This window comes from Teleopsis dalmanni, chromosome 2 (genome assembly GCF_002237135.1).
Source record: "Teleopsis dalmanni isolate 2A chromosome 2, ASM223713v2, whole genome shotgun sequence".
NCBI classification, from domain to species: domain Eukaryota; kingdom Metazoa; phylum Arthropoda; class Insecta; order Diptera; family Diopsidae; genus Teleopsis; species Teleopsis dalmanni.
The window spans coordinates 40,604,632-40,610,570 of record NC_051847.1 but is presented as its reverse complement, the minus strand read 5'-3'; the positions used below and the strand labels follow the sequence as shown (position 1 = coordinate 40,610,570).

Genomic DNA, 5,939 nt, shown 5'->3' with positions numbered 1-5,939 from the left:
ATGGCTGCGGTTAATTTGAGGTTAAGTTTTGTTTTTTTTCTTTTGTTTATAAATTTTAACGAATTTTAGTGAATAAAGTAATTTCATTAAGAAACCGGGAGTTTCTTAATATTAATTAAGATTAAATTTATGAAAACATGTTTTATGTGCAGGTGTTTTACTTATTATTTTTAGTCCTTCAACTCATGTATAGTATTTTGTCTTGATTATTCATTTAAATTCATTCGTTCTGCTTATTAGTAACATATAGTTAGATTAAATTAAATAGAGTTGCTAGTAATCGAAATTTTATATATTTAAGTGGATCCAAAAAAACCCTCATTTTTATGTAGAACTATTGTAACGTTATTGCAAATTGTTGACAAAGTTTTAAATGAAATAAAAATTCATTCCGTAAATTATTATTATGAAAGGTGTATATTACCGTCGCCTGGTACTTAAACACCTTGGAAATAATAATAGGTAACAAAAACGAACACTGTTTCCAATTTGCAGCTTATTGATGTAAGAGAATTTCAAGTAAATGGCATAATATTGTTTATGTTCAGTATTGGTAGGTAACAAGGTACATGTGATAGCTCGTCTTGTATAAATAAGATCGCTCAAAGATGGAACCTATTGTGACACCATGATTTATATAGGTATATGTTTATATAGGTAAGCATAAACATACAACTCTTTGAAGAGAACCTTATGCTGGACCATGCAACTACTTTGTCGCTTGAAAGAAAAAGACATGGTTTTTAATATTAATGTTAGGGATATTGAAAAGATATTTTAAAAAAGTTTCTTTTCGTCTTACAGTGTATGTTCGCTCTTTGACGAATGCCGGGCATTAACAGATTTAGATAGCAAACTCTCTTATCTTTCTCATCTGACATCGACATCAGACTTTGATACAGGCCCCTAATCTGCCTTCATGCTTAACAATTAGACACTGTCTCGTCAAGAAAGTTAATGCTAATCTAATGAATAAAAACAGGAAATTTTCTTATTACGAGAGTTGGTACAATCGCAGTTTGTACACAAATATAAAAATAGAAGATATTGTTTTAGATACAGAAATCGAAGAAATCAAAAATATAAAAGTGTAGACTTATGCAGTCAATATATATCTCACCATATCACAAAATTAAGGGTTAAATTTTATTAATTGAAATCCAAGTTATTTAATTTCATACAGTTGTCAAAATATATTCGTTATTTTTTTTTTGGAGGAAGTGAAATGCTTTATGCTTCGTTAGACCGACCATCGGAATGGTGTACCCAACTCCTTAACATTAATATGTAGTATACGGCTAAAAACACCCCCTCTCCGACGAGACTTATTCGTACTTTGGAGACGCTTTCGCATTACTTCGCGGGGGTAGGATCTCTCTTATGTTGGGATTTCAAGCTATGCTTTTGTGATTTTCAATCTGCGTCCAGACCTTCGCTCTTCACCGTACTTTTCTTGGTGTCTGTACTATTTACTAATCTAGTTTCTGATTAAAAGTGTGTTCCTTAATGTAATGAATGTAGTATTAATGAAAGCTAAAGCAGTTAGAATTAATTAATTGACCTAAGAATACAGGATGATGGTTAGTATTAAACTGAGAATGTTTATTCTGTACAGTAATGAAAACAATTTCAGAGTAAACATATTTTTTTATTGATAATACAAAAACGGTGTTTATTAAATATTTAATCTATGTTATATTGTTATTAAACTTTTTAACGTTACATTTTTTTTAATTCTTCAAGGATAAAGTGGCTGTTGCATCTATGCATACTTTTGCTAAAGGCGATACTGTTCTGGCTCTCTTTGAGGATGACCTGTATTATAAGGCTAATATACTAAAAATTGCTAAAGATAAATCGTCTTGTCTAATAAAATACCAAGGTTATAACGGGATTTATCATATCACTATGAATAAAATAAAACGATTATACGTAGACTTCCAAACGCTGTTACTAAGTTGTCACAAAGGAAGAAAGGAAGAGTTTTATTTTCAAAAAGGGGATTATGTATACGCAGCTTATATTGATGGAAAGTATTATCCAGCTAAAATTGTTAAAATATTAAAGAAAACTTGTATAGTTTTATATATCGGATATGTTGATCGATTGTATGAAGTTCCATTCAGCAAAATTAAGTTAAGCATGGAGAATAGACTCATATCCAAGAATAGTAAAACATTAAGCAGTTTTGAATCTAACATCGCCATTCGCAACTCCCCAACTACTACATTGACAGTATCAAGTGATTCCACACAGGGGTATTACAAACCAGGGCAGAAGATACTAGCATATTACAATAATGAAAAGTATCCAGCTAAGATAATTAGCATATCCAAAAATAAAAAAATGTGCCTTATTGAATATAATCACTTTAAGAAAATATATGAAATCGCATTAGAAGATATTGAGCCAATCCAAAAAAAAAAAATCGAAGATATTAAAGAAAAGTCTATAAAATATATAAAAAAGGCTCTTATATCCGGATTTTCAGACAATTTGAAATATATGTAGAGTATATTTGAAAGCGAAAATATAAAGCATTTCTTAAAGCAATAACTATTGTGAGTTTAAGATAATCCATACTCTAATAAAGAAGAAGAAAAATTTTAGACAAATTGTTTTAATAAAGAATAGATGAAGATAAACTTGATATTAAATCTAAAACAGCTGTGTCCATTCATGGTATTTTGGTCAATAACAATTATAGGATGGTTACAAATAATAAATCTAGTTGAATAAATTTTATAGTTATACTGATCAAGTTCAAATTAATATAACCAAAATCACTTCGATATTTTTTTGGATGAGAAAGAAAATTATTTATAGCCAAAAATAAGTGTTTTGATTAAGGTTCTTATGCTTGAGAGAAAGAGATAATTACATTCCAATAGAAGTCTCGTATGAGTTCAAGTATTATTTCTATTTTCTAAAATTACTTATATACATAAGTGCTTGCCCAAAATTTCAGGCATCAGGCAAATTTTATTTAATTTTAATATAATATCGAAAACTAATTTATTTATTAGGAAATCTCCTTTGAGAAACCATTAAATAATTTTAATAAATTACTATCACATGTAATTGTGAAATTAATTCTCAAAAGTACCCTGTACCTTGTGTTTAGCATCTTAAATATTATTTATTATAAATATAACAAACCGAATTTATTTAGAAAAATGTTAGTTACCATATGAAACCAAACAATATTGGATAATATGAATATAGTGAATATAATATATGAATATATGAATATAATATAGTACATTCACACTGTCTTATTTAGGCACTTGCTCATTTATATTAATAAGTGAACGTTCACATTATAATGAGCTCATTTATGAAGCTGATAGAACTTTTATAAACTTCATTGATAATACATCTCCCAAAAAAATTAAATATATAATTGATGTATTAAATCATTTATATACATTTTATATATCAATTACACATTCAATTACATAAATAAAGATTTTATTAAATACTTCCTCACTGTCTCTGTTTAAAGGTCAGCTGTTCTTTGATTACATTTTACATATAAAACATGTGACAAATATTTCAAATTTTGGTGATTTTCCTTGTGGGAAATTTATTTTTGCTTTAATGAGCTTTTTGTATGGCAAATCATCCTCATTAATGGCGATTATGAGCAAAACCGCCTAAATGAGACATTGTGAATGTGCTATAAGGGTAATATTGGATATGTTAAAAAAATAGCGTTGTACATATTGCATTAGAACTAATGTTGAAATTTACTTGTCATAATGAAAAATCTGGTAATACTATTTAAAATTAACATTATTATGACATTTCATAAAGAAAATTTTATAAATTCTCATAAAAAATATATATCAAGAATGTGTGGTCAAAATTTTTAGCTCTTCAAAATTTTTGGATTTTCAAAATTATCTCCGTTTAAATTCAAAATTTTTATAAATTTAATTGACGGTTTTGATTAATTTAGTTGGGATAAAATGTCTTTTGGTGTACGATTAGTGGCAAATATAAGAAATAGCATTCGTACCATGAGCAGATATGCAGGTCGAGATCTTAATCGTTCCAGGCAAATGAGTAAAGACATTAATAGAAGAGGTGCCCAACGAATGTCGACTGAATATGAAGATACCGAAGAAGTTGCATGTCAATGTTTACGTTCCGATTGCCCACATTGTGGTTGTATGGTCGCAGATACTTCAGATAAACATTATCAATGTACTTGGAAAGAGTTTTTAGGACCTGTGAAACCCAAACGAAATGCGTATGTTGAGCCTAAGGGAACAATGCCAATACAAAAAAGAGATAGATCAGATCGCCCAAAAACTGCTTGTATAGATCTTATAAATCGTGAAAAACGACAACTCATGAAGAGTAATAAATTTATAGTTGAAGCAAAGCAGCCTGAACCAAAGCGACCAAGAAGAGTATCTAAATCGTTTTCAGAGATGCTTCCTCCTTCTACAAAAAAAGTACGTGTAACTGAAAAGGATTATGCACGAAGCCATTCACATCAATTTGTAAATGACTTGAGAAAAAGAATAGATCGTGCTAGTCAAAGAGGTAAATACGATAATATTGATAAATATATGAAGGAATTTATGAAAGCGTCATATTAATAATTTGCGAGTATCAGAAGGAGGATTTAGTTGGTAAGTTCATTAATAAATATATGATATATATGTATATATTTAAGTCAATACTATCTGACACATATTTATATATATCTTTAGCTTGAAATAAGTTAGGAATTTATAAATAAATAATCATTTTTGCTTACTTCAGAAAATTTTAATTTCCTCTCTTACCTTAATCTATATTTTGAGATACATTAATGGTTCAGCTTTAAATTTACTCTTGAAAGCATTTTTCATAAGTTAATTGCAAAAGGCCATACAACTCGTTCGGTTTCAATATTCTACCCATTAACTAACTAACTGCCCGTCATTTGTAGCCAAATTTGAACTGTGTGATTAAGACGTAGCACAATGACTAGTCGTCTAGATCGAAACATCTGAACTCCCGATCCGTTATATAATGTATTTTAGTTTTTAATACTAATTTTTGGAAATATATTGGTACCAGTAAAGCACAAAATATTTTCCGGTCCGTAGTACATTTTGCAGTTGAATACATAGACTTTCTGGATAATTTTTTAATCTCCTAAAAGAAGGATATATACTGCTATAAGTAAATATTAATAAAATTTATTAAAGGTATTGCTTGATTTGGTAATTTGGAATAGGTAACATTAAGTGATTATTTTTTGAAGTACACTGAAGTGTATTTCACTGAAGTAAATAGGGTATGTTAACTGATAGACACAGCTTTATTCTTATTGGAGTTATTCTGAAGTATATAAGACTTTTCATATGACTATGTAAATTTCTTTATAGGCACATTATGAGACGAATAAGGATGATATGATTTAAGAGCCTAATAGATGGATGTAGATTGGCGGTTTTGGATTTTGCTGCCAAATATAAATTTTGTAAATCCCTAATGTATGTAGATTGGTGGTTTTGGATTTCGCTGTCCAGCATAAATTTTGTGAATCCAGTATTTAAAAGATCCCAGGTAGCTCAATATATATACAACGAAACTAGTTCTGATTTTTTTACCATTGTTTAATAATTAATATTTTTCTAGAAAATCGTTATATATACACACAGATTTGTGTTTACATGGACCGGTGTAAAGGATTAAAAACTTCTGCAATGATTGTACAAAATCGTATGTAAGCATATAATTTAAATACTTTAAAATAGTTTTATTTATATATGTAAATTCTTTCTAAAATCTCTAAAATATAGTTTGTGGCCTGGAGATTTTGTTAAACAGTTATTTGCTAGATTGCTTAACGTCATCGTGGAACCAACAAATTGCATCTAAAGAAGTATATGTGTTTTTGTTGTAAAATGCTCGTCGATTGTACTATTTAGGCCCAC

The 5,939-nt window shown here is 28.8% G+C and overlaps 1 long non-coding RNA gene across 2 annotated transcripts; it reads left to right on the top strand.

The window, feature by feature from the left end:
* The first annotated feature begins 3,839 nt into the window (after nucleotides 1–3,839).
* Nucleotides 3,840–5,933, top strand: LOC119680792. Of its 2 annotated transcripts, none has more exons than XR_005252489.1 (4): nucleotides 3,840–4,643; nucleotides 5,388–5,568; nucleotides 5,641–5,724; nucleotides 5,805–5,933. It is a non-coding gene; the product is annotated as an uncharacterized LOC119680792 (long non-coding RNA). The 2 variants fall into 2 exon arrangements; XR_005252488.1 differs by having other exon boundaries at nucleotides 5,641–5,728.
* Nucleotides 5,934–5,939: the final 6 nt, after the last annotated feature.